Genomic DNA, 18,376 nt, shown 5'->3' on the forward strand with positions numbered 1-18,376 from the left:
TATTACGCATAAGGCAGCTATGCAGCTGGACTGGAAATGCCTTCTGGAGCTTCGCAGTTGACTGTGGATTTTGTATGTTAGAAAGCTGAGAGACTATATTCTGAATAACACACCCTCTGCGAAGGACTAAGTATGCTCTAACACTTAAAGAGCCTTTTGATGGCTCTAAGAGAGGTTATAGTGACAAAATTCCAAGTTCTGTCCGGGTCAGTACCCCTCAGCTGAGGAGTGTAGCCACATATGTACAGTAAATGCAACCATCTTTGAGCATCTTGGTTATTTGGGGAAAATGTTCAGACAATACCTCAGTCTAGTTTTGAAACAGCTTCAAACATTTTACCACTGAAACCTCTAAAGCAAATGTTACAGAACATGCAGCTTGTCTGTTTATCTTCTCTAAGACTATGTGAAGTCATATGTGAAAAGCGATAAGAATCACAGTATCTCCTTAGGTTGCTCAACATGAGAAGCTGATGAAGAGACAGTCATCTAGGAGACATTCTTCAGAATAGCTGCAGAACAGACAGCTTTGCTAGTCTGTCTCTGTAGAGAAACAAAGGTAGGATTGTAACCCAGGTAGGTAGGCATGGTCTTTCTTTTAAACCTGGCCTAGCAAAAGTGTGGGCTTTGGTTTGACTTGGCCGTCAAACTCATGTTTCCACCGTTCCCAGAGTGTTATCACTACCCTGTGCTGATGTCTGTGCTGCAGTTGCTGTCCCAGGGGCTGGGTGGGTTGTGTTCCTTGCTGTGTATCTGGCAGCGATGGGTGGGAAAGCTCCCTGACAGGGTTCACGCTGGTGCTCCTCCACCCCAGCAGCTCACCAGGCACGTCAAATCAAATATGCATAAAGAAAATGGATCAAAAAGTAAAGAAAAGTTGAATCCTGCTCCTCACATGGTTTCCAAGGCAGATTAAAGCCCCTGTCCCAGTAAAGTGGTGGGTTTATGGATGTAGTGGTTCTGCACACCCTCCATGGCAGAGCTTGGCCATAGGAGACCAAATAAGTGATCAGTTTTCTCAGTTGCTGCCGTTGTACTGGAGGAAATCATCACCTTCTCTTCTGGGGACCTACAAGGGTCCAGAGAATTCAAGTGGAAAAAATTTCCCCGTTTTTTTTTTTTCTTACCCCTTATGCAGTCATAAAGCATCTTTCTGTATACAAACTCACTTCACTCCTCCTGTGAAGGTATGAATACTAAGGATGAGAATAAGACTGAAGTGGAAAGGAAAAGCATGTAAATCATTCTTCATAACAGAAATACAGAAAACAAATGTTCTCAAGTGCTTGAGTGTGAACTAAACTGAGGACAGAATTTAGGCATAAAGCTGTATTCTCCTTCCTGAGGCAGGGAGAGCCTCAGGGAACGGGCTTTCTCCATCCCGGGAGATGCTTTGTGGTCCTGCAAGCTTTGCAGAGCACTGGTTGTGTGTGGAGTAAAGGGCTGTTTCTTATTCTGGGGACCCAAGACCAGGCCAGAGCTTGGCACTTGAATTCCCTTTCCCTAATGCAATGAGAAGTGGCTTATTTCCCTTACTATGTGTTTTAAATAATAATTTGAAATAGCTAGGCTAGTCATTACCAGGCTTCTTTATTTTTGGCACTTCTAGAGAAGTGGCATATAAAATATTTCAATATCAACAGTGTTGCTTTCTAAATTATAATAATTATTTATTTTTATGCTAAATAAAACAGTTGAACCAATATAAAATACAGTTCTGTGCTATACAATCCATAGTCATGCTCTTGGAGAAGAAACCCCAGCTCTCTCCTATGCATGAGTAGGATGGATTGATGGGTGGTTGTACAGAACAATGTTATGGAGGGGTGACTATCAGCCTCCAGCTGTGGGAGCTGATAGAGCTCGTGTAATGTAGTGGTGGGGAAGAGGCAGTTGAAGGACATCAGTCGCTGCTTGGTTGCTCCGTGCCATGGCAGGGAGAAAAGGGGAGTGCTGGAGCTGAGGTTCTCCAGGGAGACCCTTAAATCACAGGGTAACGTGAGGGGTGGGATCTACACGGGCAGCAGGGAAAGCATCTAACAAAGGGGGTGCAGCAAGACAAATGCTCCTTGCAGGAGCATCCAGGTGACTGCGATCCTTTTCCTTATGGTTTAACCAGCGCTATGGTGTGCTAAAGCCAATGGGAAATGCTTGCATGGAGATGTTTTCTTTATTATTTTCTTTCTCTGGAGCTCTTTCCCGCGTGTTTATGATCTGACAGCAGTCATGAGTCACTGTATCAAAGTTGCGGCCAGGAAAGGGAAAAAAAACTTGCATATACCGCATGCTGAATGTCGTGGACTGATGCTGCACGTGGCAACACAGATAAAAGTGCTGTATGGTTAATGGTGTGACATTTGGCTCTGTACCTGCATTTGCAGAAGATAAATGCTTTAAAAAATCTTAGCAAGTCAGATGATCTATTAGTATTTCATTTGTAGGAGTAAAATGAAGGGGGGGAGGGGAATTCTCTTGGTCTTATCCGCATGTGTTGAATTTTGTAGTATGGGTTGGGGAAAGATCAATGTTTTCTAGTTTCTGAAGTTCATAAGCATTGCCTTAGACCTATGATTTCCAAGTAGAGATGTCTACCTTTTGTTGCCATGGCTGTGATTGTGGTCACTGTTTCCTTTGACTATATTTTTCCCCCCCCACTTCTCTACCTTGTTGACAACCAGCTGGCAAAAGTGGATTCAAAATTGGAACAAATACTCCCAGGTGTTACAAGCTTCTCTGATCCCTTTGTCCATATTTAATCTAATCTCAAATTAAATGGATACTATTGATTAGATTCCTTTCAAACATGTATGGGTTATTCAGTGTGTGGCAGAATGTTATTCTTCTCTTGTGTTAGTGGAGCATAAAAGGTGAAAGTATACAATTAATTTGCCTGCAGTTTCTTGAAAATTGTATGCTGGATTTCTGTGAACGCACTGTATGGAACTATATTTCAAGCAAATTATTGTTATTTACTGTGGATTTTGCCTGAATATTAAAAGTCAACAATTATGCTTCCTTTTGGTACTTAATGGCTTTTTATTTTTAGAAACCTGGCCAATTCTTTCTCTGAGTTGGTGGCCCTAATACTGATATTCAGAAGGCATTAAGTAATGCATAGAGTGTAACTTCATAGTGCTGTTATTTTACTGCATCAGTGATGATATGCATGGAGTTTAAAGTGTTGATAAATTTGGTGGGGACATCAGTAGCAAGTTGCAGAGTCCACACCATGGGTGAGAGCCCCTTGCAGGGTATTTGCTGAAGCTGGATGGGTCGCTGGTAGTTTGCATGGGTGATGTGGGTGGTGTTGGCTACCACCTTTGTGGATGCAGCCCATGGGTAGGTGCAGCTCTGCAAGAAGAGTGAGGTTTCCAGATGCAGCACCACCACCTTGCAAGCAATCTGTTATAAACCCCAGTAAAGGCAGTGTTGTGCCGCCCTGCCCTCCCCACAAATGCACAGAGAAAACCCTGAGCTATTTGCAGATGTGCAGCTTTCTCGAGGCCCCTTTTCCTTTGCATTTTAATTGAATAAGTGCCACCATTTGGATGGTCCTTGAGTGATGGAGTGTTGCTTATTGTGCTAAGAAAACAGGCTGGTGCAGATGGGGTCCTTGTGTTTTCCTCTGCCCTGCCTTAAGTGATTTTCCCAGTCCCAGCCTTCTTCAGACCTGCATGGCATGTGCCTGCTCCAGATACACGTGCGCTGCAATGGTGACTGCCTAAACACCAACACGGCCTCTTTGGGGTCAGTGTTTGCCTCTGCTGGGTGCTGCTCCACCAAATTCAGTTCCTTGAAAAAGCCACCGGAGCGGCTGTATTGCGATGTTGCTATCAGGGTGAGAATGTCTCACCCGTTTTCAAGACAAAAGATGTGAGATAAAGGGTTACTAAGTAGGTGTGTGCATGATAATGGATGATTTATCTGCTTAGTATAGACCACCCCCGTGGTCACTTAACTGCTGCTTCATTTAGGCTTTTGTTAAATGCATTAATTGGCGGAGGGAATGGCCTTGATTCATTGCACTGGATTAGACGGGCAAACCTTGAGGTAGTCTTGTCTTTATTTCTTCATTACAGTTATATAATTTAAAATGCAATTTCCTTCCTGTAAAGAGTTCCTTTCAACATGAGCTCTCTTCTGATGCGCAGAAAACTGTGTTTATGGTGAACTACAAAACAAGATTTGGTAAGCGAAGTCTTTTCTACCTGGAGACTTCATCTGTGCGTCAGAAACTGGTTTTCAAGGCAAGGAGTGGAATGTCAGATGGTCCAGGAGTCTTGGAAAAGTTTAAGGTGTGTTGCAAATCAACAAGTAAGAAATAAGTGCTGTCTTTCAAGACTTCAGGTTTCGGTTCCCTTTTGAAGGTAAACAGTACATGCAAGGTTGAAAAATGTCAGAGCAGTCACCTATATCAGCAAGTAAATTGGAAACCAGCGGTGATAAGATATTCAAAGAAGCCTGGAAGGTGCTGTCCTGGGCATAATGCAGATTACCCGACCTGTCAGTCAGGTTCACCGGGCAGTTTCAGTCGCGAGGTGGGACTAGCTAAACAGAGAACAGCTTTTGCTGTGAGAACGAGACCTTCATTTGAATTCTTCAGTGAAGCCTGGCAAGGGTTGTGAGCATCAGTGCTTCTCCTGGCTGCTGCCGCAGAAAACAGGAGGTGGTTCTTGGGAGTTGGAGTCTGGGTTGAGAAGGAGCTTGGACGGGGCCTTCTGGAGTTTACTTCTGTAGAGGTTTTAGATACCCAGAGCTCCTGCAGGGCCATGAGCACCTTTGTTTCTTATTTAATTAGTTGTGTTTGAGAAGCTCCAGGGCCCAGAGCAGGCTGGGTCAATGTGGTTCCCCTTCTCTTCCTGTAAGAGAGTGCAAGATACCATAAAATATTTGAAGCTTGGTATGGGAGCTCAATACAAGGAACACCATGGAGCTGGCTGTGCTCCTCACTCTGCATCTTCTCCCAGCACAACCCTCCAGGTCTGCTCCGTATTTGGGTTCCTGAGGTAAAAATGAGAAAAAAGTGGCTCTCAAAGGGTCAGTGGTAAACTATTAGTACTGGCAAATGTAGAAACGATGTATTTTTCTGAGGGCTGTTGGTAGTTCTCAGCAGGTTTCCTTAGCAGCATGTGCGTGCTTTTAATCGATGGCTGTGGCGGTTTTGGAAGTCATCTGTAGCTTGGCACAGCAGGTCAGTGAGGCTGTCATGCCAGGTCAAATGAAAGTCTGACTTCTCACCCTTTGAAGGTGCCTAAATATAAGCAGAAGGTCTCTGTAACCCTTGTTAGGGGTAAAAATCCAGCCCGCATTTTCCTGTGGAGGCACGTTTCTCACCACTTTATTAGTAACCTAAAGCTGTTCGTCTTGAAATCTTCCTGTTTTGTCCAGGAGTGACTGCTTGCTCACTTCATGTTTTTCCAGACAAGGTGTTTGTAGGTGGTTCAGAGCAGAACAGGCAGTTTGATTGATTCTCCCCTGCTTTCATACACTGTTATTTTTATTTTAGTTTTCAGAAAAAGGAAAGAATTTAGGGAGGAAAAGACCAAAATGGGGTTGAAGTATTCTCCCCCCCTTTTTCCCCTGCTCAAGGTGTAGGTGAAAGGCCTTCAAAGAGTTATTCTTCAGTGCTTTCTTCCGCCATTCTTGCAGACCTATGGGAGATGTGTCCTACCTGCGTGCTCTACCCATTAGTAGTGTGTGTTGCAGGAGCATAAGATTCCTGCCCTGCAGCCAGGCGCTGCTCCCAGGTAGACAGCAGCAAGCTCTGCTGATGTCAGACTATTGAAATCTCCTACTATTTTTTCCACCCTCTTTCACTTCTCTCCCATCTTGCCTCAATCCTTTTATCTCAGCCGCACGATTGCATATTGCCAAGCCTTGGGACAGCGAGATCCCTAGGAGGTAAGGGTTAATGTTGTTTGTTTGTAGAAGAAGGGTGGGGAGTGCTGCAGCTAGACTGAGATAAAAGGTACCACCGGGAAGTGGTTTTCTTGGCTGGGGAAGGTAGAAATACTTTTAGCCTTGTGACCCAGTTGACTGGCTCCAAGTTCCACACTGCTGCGAGGTGGCGAGCCCAACAGCAAGGGCTTATTCTGCGGGTTTTGGTGTGGAAGAGTTTCCCAGGAGCTAGTGTATAATTTTGACTCCAAGGCTCGTCTCCCTTGTTCATACAAAGTCCTTTTGTTCTGGCCCTTCATCAACAGTCCTTGAATGGAGTTTCCCCACAGTGCTGGGCAAGCACTGCTCAGCGTTGCCGGCCCTTGGCTGGCAACATGAAACTTCCATGAGTTAAAGTTTCTCTCTAAGTAAGACTAGTTATTGTGTCAAGGTAGGCACTGTGCAGTGTCATGTACTCCTCTTCGTTTGGGCTTAGGTATCATTTTTTCTCCCTGGGGCTCTGCAAAATTCCATTACTGAATGTGTTTTCACAGCACTTGGTGTGAACACAGAATGGGTGGGATACCACCTAAAGCACTAACTCAGATGTTTTGGAAGTATAGGAATCAAACTGGGTTGTCTGTTGATTTGACTGCATGCTGTCAGGCCTGACTGTAGCTCTCCCATCCAGCCTATACCAGAGGAGACATTTAATCCGGGATACATCTGCAATCATTCATAGCATCTCTGCTGCCTGATAGCCCACTGTAAGAGGGAGGCTTTCGGTGGTAACTTTGCTTCCTCCAGGAAGCTACTTAATCTTTCTAGTGTGAATTTTGCCCTTCTGGAGGAACCTCAGCTAGTTAAGGAGTGAAGTGATGCTCACCAGGATGACAGCTAGAAGTAGGTGAAGTTTTGTAGTCACAGTTAAACAGGAAACAGTGGAGACTGTAACAAACCAAGAATGAAAGCAGGAGTGGGTGTCTGGATATCTTGAGAAATGGTTTTCCTTTGGTGGGATGAGGGGGTGGGGAATACACCAGGCAGAAGAAGGTTCAAAGATTGAGAGATAAACTTTCCAGAATGGCACCTGCGTGAATTTGGGGCACCATAGCTCTGGCTGGTGTAGAAAAGCTGATGTGATGGTGCTTCGTGTTCATTCAGCGCAGTTCTTTGGGGTCTTTTTGCATCTGGTTTTCACAAGCATGGAAGGGAAATTGGCCCTCTCTTTGGAGTAATACAACAGCGCTTTCTGAAATGATGGTTTTTGTGTGTTATGGTTGCTTAAGGAGTCTCACATTTATTTTGCACCACAGGGATAGAGAGAGCTGGTTGCCAAAATACGGCAACCTGCTGGAATCAAGGTCTTTCTGAAAAATGCCCAAACCTGCATTAGCTTCTGTGGGAGGCAACCTCTCTTAGTGTTGGAGGGGATAATCATCCTAAAGCATGTGTGGCAAAATGAGTGAGTGGTTTGGAAATGTAACTAAAGTTACACAGATGTAAAGCAATTGGCAATAGAAATGAGCATCCTTTTGGGTGGTTTGCAGCTTTCTTGAGCTGTGTCTATGATGCTCAGCAATGCATGGCAAAAGCAGTGGGTCTCTGGAGGGAAGCAGCTGATGCTTCAGACCTGATGTCCTCCCTCTGAGTTTTCCAGGGGTTTTACATTGGCCCAGATGTGATCTGGTCTTGTGGACTGAGAGCCCAGATCTGAGCTCAGAGGGCTTCTGGAGCCACTCTAGTTTCATCAGAGAGGAATCATTTGATGTTTGCTGAGACTGCTCTGTGTTGTGAATTAAAGCTCATTAAGTGAAGCCTAATGCGCTTTGTCCCAAAAGCACTCTCTTAATTTGAGCTGAACTGGTAAAGGTACTTTTGGAGCCTGTCACTAAAGTTGAACTCCAGTCCCTCTTCACGTGTGAATATTCCAGCATCCGAGCTGGTTTAAATGACACCTTTGTTCTGAGTGAACTCTTAAACTTCCCATGTTTATATTTTAATCCCTTTTAGAAAATTCCAGTATGGTAGAAGAGCTATTTTTATTTGTGGCATGCTGGTTTCCAAGCCATACAGGGTACAGAGATGAGTTCCCAAAATTCTTTCCAATACCAAAGATTCTTCCTCACTTCTTCTTTGCTCGTGTAAATGTTCTTCTCCAAGATCTTTGATGACATAATACGTATTTATGTTTCGGAAAGAATCACTTTCATGAAAAGTTAAATAAATAAATATTATAATCAGTGAAGCGTCATAAATAACTTTTATGTCTAAATCAAGCTATTAAAAGCTTTTTTATTTTTAAGTAGATAGGGGAATAAAATAGCTGCATAGTTCATAAAGTGGTATACTATTACTGCCTGCTGTGCCCATGAATTATGCCAGCTTTTTACACTTGTGAAGTAAAAAGCGGGTTAGAACTGTGATCAATGTATTATCCTATATTTCTTATTGTGCGTTATATTTCCTTTTTGAGAACCTTTGTAGACTAAATGGCTACTAATGACATAATTACAATTGTTTGTCACCACCATAATGTGTGATTTCCTATCTCATCATGAAGATGTAAGTTAGATAAAGGAGGAGTTTTGGCAGGAAGACAAAGTGCAGTGATTTATTAAAGACCAGATGTGGTTGTTAAAAGCTTTTCTGCAGAAGGCTCAGTTGAGTGATGTGAAATAGGAACGAAAGCGCTGAACGCCACAGTCAGTGGTTCTTGGTGTGAGTGACACAGTTGCTCATAGGAGCATGACAAATTAGCGACATGTTTTTATTGTTGTGTATAAATTTATGTTTGAATTTAAACAGTGTAAAAAGTTCAGAATTGCTTATGCCATTGAAGTGGATGTTTGAGGGAAATAATTACGCTGAAATGGAGTGGATGACTTGAAAACCTTGAATTCCATGAAAACAGCTCAAGATCATGTTAAGTCAAAGAATCTCAGGTTTTTGAAAGAAGAGGGATTGCTGAGGCGATCGACAACAGCAAAAGCAAGTGTGGTGGAATGTTAATAAGCCTTGTTTTGATGTGGGCAAAATATGAGTGTAAATCAGCATAACTCCATCAAGTCAAGCTGTGAGAACAGGGTTGCCTGTATCCCCCTGCAGAGGCTGGTCATAGGTCTTTGCGTGTCCTTCCAGAATGGGTGGATGCTCCAAAGGAAGGAGGAGTGCATACAAAGCAGCTGCTGAGTGTGGCCTTAACGTGGCTGTGGGGAAGTAAGGGGCAAAGCCTAAGAAAGGGCAATTAAGGAGGAAATAATCTGTTCTTCAGCTCTGAACTTTTGCACTGAGCAGCTCGGCTGTGTTTGCAGAGGAGCTGTGGCCAACCCCTGTCCCACGGGAACGCTGTTACAATGCTTTTCCTGGTCCTTGTGCAGCGCTGCCTCTTTGCTTTTCTCGTTTTCGTGTCTCATGATGCAGTTGGCTGTGGCTACGGCTGCTTTCCACCGCCGCCTCGGCAGCAGCAGGCCTCCTACTTACCCAGGTCCTGCTCGGGACCTCGCGCTTGCAGGAGCTGTCAGCTGCTCGCACCTTTGTTTCAGACGTGGGGCCAAGTGCTGCCTCTGGTTCACTGTCTGTATTGGCTTACTACTTGTGTTGAGGCATGGCTGGTTTTGGTCTACTTGCAATTGAAATGATGATGCACATCTATTTATGTGTTAGATGTAATACTGTTGATTAGTGATTAATAATTGTGAAGAGATCAATACTGATGGGGGACTTCTGAAGGGTGAAGAACCTTTCTGTCTCTTGCTATTACTCCAATCTAAACTTGCGGAAGTCTAGATATTCAGGCTGGGAAATGGAATGGTAGCTTCAGTACCTCTTTTGCCCTTACTTATTTTAGGGTTCTTGACACAAGAAGACAAAGAAAGTGCATTGCTTTGTGTCTTGCTCGCTAGACATGGCAGGTGGTTGATAGGTGGTGGGGAGGGAACAAGAGAAATGTTCAGGGAAGTGGCTTCTGGTAAGCATCTGAATTGCTTATATAGTGTCTGGGAATTCTGCTGAAATTTCATGAAATAGGTTTTATTAGAAGAGTCCAGTGTTGCTCTTGGTTAGACACTTTCCTGGTTTTGCAGCTCACTGGGGTGCTGGCTTCCACTGAAGCTGGTACAGCACAGGAAGTTTGGAAAGAATATTGACATAGAATAAAACATAATGCAGCCTTTTTGAGAATCTCTCATCAGATTTTTGGCCTAAGATTTTTGAATATATTTTTTTTCATCATTATTTTATCTGAGCTGGTAAGCCCATCCCCTCTTATGAATAGAGTTTGAGCTAACTTTGAATTTCCTGTCTTCCTGTTTAATCCAGGCCTTTATCATTGCTAGCAGGCTAGGAAAAATACTATTGTCTCAAAGTCTGGGATAACCAAAAGTCCGGTTTGGACACATTCAATTTAATGAGTTTAAAGCAGCATTTATTAATTGAATTTTTATTTTTTTCTGTCCTTTGTGTTTCATTTTTTTTTTCCTGCTCCCAACACAATCAGAATGTTGCTTTTTTCCAAATTAAATGCCTCTCCTCTCCCATGTCCTCTTTTAAGCCTGTCTTGCTTTCATCTCCCACAGAAATCGCATTGCTACAGACATCACAGATCCATTGTTGAAATGCCATCATTGACATTTTGGTGATAGAAATCAAGCTGAAATACCAGTTCTGGGTTGCCTTGCTCTGCTGGGCAATGGCAGGCAAGCTGGTTAGTGTGGAGGAGTCTACACTAAGAGAGTACAACCTATTATTTCTTTGTTAGACTTCTTTGTGAGAAGATTTCTTTGTGAGACTTCTGCCTCCTTGACTTTGGTTATGTTCAGGTGAATGAGCAGGCAGAACAACTGATTTAAAGACATGGTGGTCAAGGCAGCATTGTTTAAGGTCTCCGGTGGCTTCTTGTATTCCCATGGGTGTCTTTGGTGTTGCAGTATTTTCTAGTACCATCAGCTGGAGGCGTCTCAGCCCTTAGATTCAGAAGGGCAAGGGTCGGACAAACCTGCCTTTCTTCATAGTCAGCTTCAGCAGAAAATGTCTTTCAGGAGGGCTGGAGATGTTAGCAGAATGAGGGAAGTTCCTTTTGACATGAAAGGTAACAGAAAGGAGTCAGTGGTATCTGGGAAGCTCTCATTGATCAAAAGGACTGAGGCGTTCACAAAAGGGTGGATTGCTTTTTTTGGCTATAGTTGTCCTGTAGTCAGCAAGGCATTGTCCTTTGCTGGGGGTGGAGAGTCCACCTGAGGAAATGCAACTGGAAGCTCCTGCCTCACTGGTGTGGGACCAGAGGAGAAGGCTGTGAGGCCACCATGTGTTGCTGGAAAAGCCCAAGAGGCCATGGTGCTTCTCTAAGCAGGCAGACCACGAATGAGTAATGTCAGAAGTGCGGTCATCTCTTTGGGCAGGACAAAGGGAACTTGTCATTTTGGTGGCTTCAGCAGGAACTTCCTATTGGAACAGAAATGCTCACTCCTGTGTGCCATGTGGTGTCTCTGGGGTGGGTTGATGGGTTCAGTAGGATATCCCAGACCTCCTGGACAAACCTGAGATCTCAGAAACGTCACTAGTCTCACACAGACGCACACAGAGTTTCGTGACTGTTGGTGCCGCTTCCAGTGTTACAGAACTTTCACCTTTATTTCACCTGAAGTGAGAAGAGAGAGTAAGAAAATGCTGCAAGTGGGAGGAGTGGGGTCATCACAGCTGGAAACAGCATTGCAGACACCACTGAAATGTTTAACCCTGAAAAATAACTGCGCAGAATTAATAAGTTTGGGTGAGAGTTATGTTTTTGGGCAAAATTTCCCTCAGAAAGGTCATCTGTAGTATTCTCAGTGCTTATTTTGGTGTTCAGTTCCGTGAATTTGGTACCATGCTTTGTGTGTAGAGCTTCTCAGCCGCACTGAAGTGATTCTGTGTAATTTGTATTCATTGTTAATTTTAGTAACTGCGCTGAGATTTGAATTACGCTAATCAACTTTTCTTGTAATTTGTATAATTTACATACTGTACACACACTGCAAATGCAGGACTCTGATGCAAAACAAAGTTTAATTAGTGTAACAGGACTACATCAGCTTTCCAAGTGATTGATTTCTGAGAACTGTAGCAACAGATCGGAGCTCTAAAACGTCCAGTGTTAGCGTAGGCTCCCAGTGGGCTTGAGATGAATATAACCAGGACAGTTATTTGTGACCAGCACTGTTAATTCATCAGTTCACCCGCCTTCCCAAAAAATTTGACTTGTGCATAAGGAGACACTGAGAAGTTTATGGATGCCATGGTTTCTCTGGTTGCTTATGTAGCTTCCCATTGATAGGAGGGGTTGGAGAAGGCTTCTCCTCGAGTGCAGTATTCATCATCTGCTCTGGTCCTCCTGTCCCATCTCCACCAGTGTATCCCCACCCTAACGATTCTGTGATTCTATGATCCCGTCTTACAGATGTTTCTCTTACTCTGTAGAACCAAGTTCCTCTCCTGAAGGACTCATGGCCATTGATGTTCAATGATCTGGCTGTGAGCAGTGCACTGTTCTGGAGACAAAGTTTGAAATGTCATCATTTTTAAAACACTGAGTTACTTGTGGTTCCTGCCATTTCACCTAAAATGACTTGCTTGGTACTTCTGATTTTACTTTCTTAGTTTTAAAAGTGTGTTCTTTTTTCTTTGGTTGTCTCATGGAAAGACCTCTGCAGTGAGGTAAAGAGGAGACAGTCTGGTTGCATAAAGGCAATGAAACTGTTCATTTGACAAAACTTTGACAGATCTAGAAAACAAAAAACTTGGGGTGAGAACAAAGTAATTTTGCCTTTCTCGGTTGAATGCGCTTCAGTTCTTGTGATCTTGGATGGCATCTGCAACAAATGAGAATCTGGTGAATTTTACATTGAGTTCTGAAATATGTATATTGTTTAAAGAGTATTGATCCTGTAGAACACATAGGTTTGTCTTTAAGTCTTCAGCTGAATTAACAGGTGCAAAACTGGTGAGAGAACAATAGATAGGAGAAAATGCTTGAGCTGGGTTGACAATTGCTGTCAGTCCAAACCATACCTGGCTGTTAGAGTCTCATTCCTAGAGCTAGCTTGCTGCTACCTAGGAATTCTCACCTTTGTGCTTGCTTTAGTTTTGTGCAATAGTTGTACTGTTGAGCTCTATGAGATTATGTCCAGGTGTAAAGCTCAGCCTGCTCATAAATCTCTGTGGACCTGGGGCTTTATTTGCCCAGGCACCATGGGTCTCCTCCTTGGGAACACACTCACCTTGTTGGTTATGACTTGGGAGCTCTACTCTGTCATCCTTTCAGGGCTGTTAATAGCAGGGATAAGTTTTAATGTCGATTTTTGTAGGCATTATGTTAATACCCTTGTTATCTAATTAGCATCCGTTGTACATTTGTATATGACATTGGATGGGCAAGCGTAAATGAAATGGACTCTGAACATTTTATGAGGTGTTACTGTCAAACTACTTCACTCATCATTACTTAAAAGCCGGAGATTTGGCCTTAGGTATTACATCATGTGAAAACCGGTAGACAGAAATGGTGATCAATTTTTTTATTCTAATAAAGTTTTAATACGAGGCATTTTTAGATATGTGTCATGAATATGAGTCATGTATTTCACACCAAACCAAACCTATTATGATTATATTTCTACTTCAAGGGGTTTTCAGTATTTAAGTACTAAATTTAATTCTATGGTTAAAAATGATTCATATTCAAATCTATTTTTATGCTTTATAATTAAATAAGAAAATATTGCTTGTACCTACACTTTTACTATTCTGGGTCGTATTATAATTATTTCTTTAATTTGACCCATAAAAACAGTCCATTTCTTCATTAGTAAATTACAAGAATATCGCAACAGAAAAATGAGTTTTGAAGGTGTCTTACCATATCTAATGGGAATTTCAGTTTGGGATTTTCTCATTTCTTTCATTTGTTCCTTTTGTAAAACATGAAGATACTTTCTAGGTAAATTAATCCCTTCAAAGGAGCAAAATAACTTCCTTTTTGGAAAGGGTTATTAGAGACTTTTTTCTTTATAATCTTAAATACCACTTGTGTTAGGCTGAACAATGCATGAAAAAATTACACTGGGTTAAAAAAAAGGTGGGGGGGGAAGAAAAAAGAACGATTACCAACCAAAGCCAAGTATATTACAATTATGTGATCATGGAAAAGTGAGCTTTCTACTGGGAAAAACGTGATCTAGATTCCCATGAAATTTCTAAGTTTAAGTATTTTTGTAAATTAGGTTGTTCCTAGTTAAACAGGTGGCTTTAAAGGCTGGTTTCACTGTTGTTTTAATCATAGTTTAGTTACCATGGAGAAATATGCAAGTTAGCATTTATACACAGAAGTGAAATTTATGCTGCATAGATAATAGCCTAAATTTAGCATGACTTAAGTTTACCACTTCCTTAAGAAAAAAGATATACATGTTTTATTATTATACTATCACACTATCAAGAAGTTAATTTCTTTAAAATATTTTAAGATTTAAAAGTCAAATTTTTTTGTCCTGAAATGAACACAGTTTTCTCTTTTTTTTTCTTTTTTTTTTTTTTTTGAGCTCTAGCTTGAATTTATTTCCCCACCCCCTCTCATTTTTTGCTTGATTTCTCAAGCTTTAGTTTTAGATGGGTTCAGTGCATGGCGTAGAGCTGGTTTTATTGCGCAACCGGCACGCTACACTTCAACGGGGGACTTTGCAGGAGGGGAAATCTTTGTTGTACAATGTATTGAGGCATTTCAGCTGTTTGACCCAGAGTTTATCAGAATGGAGATTTCTGTTACTGAACTGAACAATACTGGGAGAGGGAAGAAAGCGGTGAGAAATCATAACATTGCGTCTAAGAGAATAGAGCCTGTCCTGGCTTAGCCAAGCCTTGTGAGCAAGTGGAGATGCTGAGTGTCTTTGGCTGACCTGGAGAGCTTTTTCCTCTCACCCAGCCGCCCTTCCTAATATAACAGTTTTTTTTTTGCCCTGTGTTTCGCAGTCCTGCCTGTAGGACCTCGCGGCAGAGCTAAGTTTTCAAGGACAAATGTAGTAAGAGTAGCATGATCCAACAGGAGGTCCCTCAGCACACCAAGTGCAGCAGATCCCTTTCAACACCAGCTGTTCTCACAGATATAGATTGCTGCAGTGAAATTTTCTTAATATAATTCAGGAAGCTCTAGAGAATTCTCCAAAACAACTGTGCCAAGAAGGAAAATGTTGAATTTTTCATCAGCTGCCCAATGCTGAGAGTTAGTGGGCAATCCGTTCATTCATGACCAGATGTTCAGTGTAGTAACGCTCTGCAGTTAACTTGAACCTTGTGGCCTGTTTACCATCGGTTGCAAGGACATTGGCAGCAGCCTGGCGCTGGAGGATTGCGGCCTCAGAAGGTGTGAGATCCGCTGGTGTGCCCGTGGCTGCCTGGTTTTCCACCAGCGATCAGACAAGGTAGGGAGGGATAGAGGAGGGAGACGATGCAGCATCAATCATTGCAGGGGCCTGGCAAGAAGCATCGTTATTTTGTAGCTTTGTTATCAGAGAAGAGCTGATAAATTTTTATCTTCCCTTCTTCGAAAGGAAAGATTAAGCATTAGTCCCTCGCGCACAGAAAGAAAAAGCTGATGTTGTGTGTATAACTTTTTTTTTTTTACCCTTTTTTTGGTGGCAAAATTACAGGAAGGCAGGTGACTGCTAACTTGGCACAGCTATGTGTGTGTGCACTGAGGTGGGTCAGGTCAGGGTGGTGCTAAGTCTGCATCAGCCCCCTCTTGAGCTCAGCTGAAGCACAAGAGTTGACTCCTGAGTAGACTCGTCCGTTCGCTCAAGCTCATGGTTTCTTTCATAAAGATGCATTTATGCCTTATGCCATTTCAGTGTGTTGTGTTAGGCACTAGTACACAGAAAAAAATAGTATTGAGTAGGAGTTCTGGAATAAACGGTGTGATTTTCTACTTTGAAAAGGATTCTTCCTTTAAATGATTAACTGTGTTTGATTCTGGGTATGCCAGCTGGCTAGAAGAGGGAAGGCAGGATTTGATAATGTTTAGTTTTTTCTTAGATGTTACAAGAATCTTAATTCCTTCCCTCATTGTATTTCAAAATAATATAACTATTGATTTCAAAGGGGAATCGTTGATGAAACTGCTATTATCTTACGCTGTCACAATAGCCACACTTTCTCAGGTTTCTTTTATGAGCAAAGGGAAAAATCCCTTTTCTGTAAATGCAATAGTTCAGGCTTTTAACTTTCAGGCTTACTCTCAAGGAGGAAGAAATCCCTCATATACATGTTTTTGAAAATGATACCACTTTAATAGTGCGTGCAGCAAGCAGACCAGATGGGGATGCTGCTACCTGCACCTACCCCAAAGAAGCAGTTGTTCCCCAGCTCCACACAAGTACTCGTGCGAGTAGCTGCACACCCATCTTGCGTAACAGTAGTGTGACCATCCCCAGCCGTGGTAGGACACCCGTCTAACTGTCATCGTTGTTAGAGCTGAGCCCTCCCAGTAATTATGTTTGCTTTGGCACTGCTTTCTGGCTCTAATTTGTCAAGTTGCAGTGAAACCCTCCCTTTGCGTTTCCTGCTCAGGGAGAGGAACCTTGTTGCATATTGTGTTCAGCCCTGGAAATTCATCTTTGTTGTGCTTACGAAGTTGAGCTTGACCTGTCCTCTCAAAGGGCAGGGGAAAGTTTTGCAAACAAGCCTCCAGGCTTGTCCACTTGGAAACAGTAACAAGAAAATACCCTAAATGTAAACCAGAGCATGAAAAGAAGGGTAAATAAAAACAAAAGTTCATTTCTCTCTCGCGCTCTCTTTTTTTAAAGGAAGGATGGCAGCATAATAGTTTTGTTTCCATTGATGATAACTTGCTGATAGAAAAATGAGAACAAGTTTACAGTAGCTTTGACATTAGTTACCTTTATTCAGCATGCTCCAGCTGCATTGAGCCCTCAGGAAGCCTTCACCATGCACACAGTTTGTTCTTGGGTGTGAAAGCAAACAGTATTTGAGTTGGCAGTAACTTCCCTTTTAGAGAAGTTTGCTGCCTCGGCAAGAAACCGCAGCGTGAGCTTTCTGCTGTTGAATGTTTCCACTGGCAGGATGGCCTTTTTCCACATTTCCTTGGTTTAAGGAAACAGATTTTGAACTTTTTTTTTTTTAAGACAAAATGCCAGCATTTAACAGCTGGAGCGAGCATTTAATTTATGGGTTTTGCTTTTATGCTCTTTTGGTGTATAAGAATTAAAAATCTGCAATTATTGTGAAGTTATGCGAGTTACTGCAGAGGAGTGATTAAAAAGTAGAACCTCTGTTACGAGGATTTCAAGAAAGTCATTGTTATCTAAACAGTTATTCTTAATTGCTCTCTTTAATGACTTTTAATTGTTATAATTTACTTATGTTATTACACTTACCATATAGGTGATATTTAAGGAAGTCCTTTGTTTCCCGCCTTTGATTAACAAGGAGGAGTTTGTGCAGTTGAAGCACTTTATATATTTATTTATTTTAAATTATTCTTGCATGTGAGCTTATTAATCTTCCCTCTCCTGTGCAAGTCTTCCCACTGTGGCAGCTCCTTTTGGAATATTGATGTGGGTACAGCAGGCAGAGGCTTCGAAGCTGCACCTTGCCAAGTCGCTACGCGCTTGCAAGAGGTGCTTTTAAATCTGGCAATAAAGAAATCCAGATGCTGAATGGACCTGGATTCACCTCCCTTTGCTCCCTTTAGGGGTGGCCTCTTTTCTTCCAAGCTGAAATTCAGTGTACGTTGCCGAAACTTTAAAATGCCTCGTATTGGCTACAAATTTCAGATCCCAAACTCAGCAGCTAGAATTAGAAACAGATCAGATGCAGGAAATTAATGCAGTCAGCCAATAAATTATGGAGCAACAGTCGCCATAAGTACTGTGGTATTTGTGTTCTGTCAGTTCAGGGATACTCGTTGTGTTTTGCTGAACATCACGCCGCTAACATCTGTATAAACACTGAGCGTACAGCACATGTCTTTGAAAGGCAAATCAGCCCAAAGGAGGTTTTGCTGAAGGAGCTTCCCTGGTGTCGCAAGCTAGAAACGAGGGGAGGGAGAGGGGGAAGTGAGAAAGTAAATATATTTAATGTACAATGCCGTTCATATTAAAATCACTTAATTTGTATTTTAGATTTAGGGGCAAAAAACATGCTGTAGTGATGAACAGCAGCATTTGAGAAATGTATATTTTTTATTTTCAGAGACAGTAGCCGTTTGTCATTTTTATCTGTGCAACTTGTAGACTAGATTGGATTTATTATGTATGCTGCATGTTTATGGCGTTTTTATTGTATGCTGTTAATTTGTTGTAACTGCTGCCACTTTCTTGCCAAGGACCCCTTGAAAGCAAGTATGTGTCAACAGTTACCTTCCAGTTTAATAAACTTAAGTGCTACTTCTCTCAAGTTTGGTAGAGGCCCTGATTGCGCTGTGTTCACAGTGAGCTTTTTAACTCTGTTG

At 42.3% G+C, this 18,376-nt stretch overlaps 1 protein-coding gene across 12 annotated transcripts in view; it reads left to right on the forward strand.

The window, feature by feature from the left end:
* The window catches only part of FOXP1 (forkhead box P1), a 387,257-nt gene that overhangs the window by 100,803 nt on the left and 268,078 nt on the right, over positions 1-18,376 (forward strand). The window contains exon 1 of one of the 12 annotated variants that reach the window (XM_030501110.1): positions 14,376-15,329. The exons of the other annotated variants lie outside the window; for them this stretch is intronic. The gene's annotated coding sequence lies outside the window, so the exon portion shown is untranslated. Of the gene's footprint in view, positions 1-14,375; positions 15,330-18,376 lie in introns of those variants that run through there. 12 annotated transcript variants of the gene reach the window in all.

Source organism: Strigops habroptila, chromosome 11 (genome assembly GCF_004027225.2).
Source record: "Strigops habroptila isolate Jane chromosome 11, bStrHab1.2.pri, whole genome shotgun sequence".
Classification (NCBI taxonomy): domain Eukaryota; kingdom Metazoa; phylum Chordata; class Aves; order Psittaciformes; family Psittacidae; genus Strigops; species Strigops habroptila.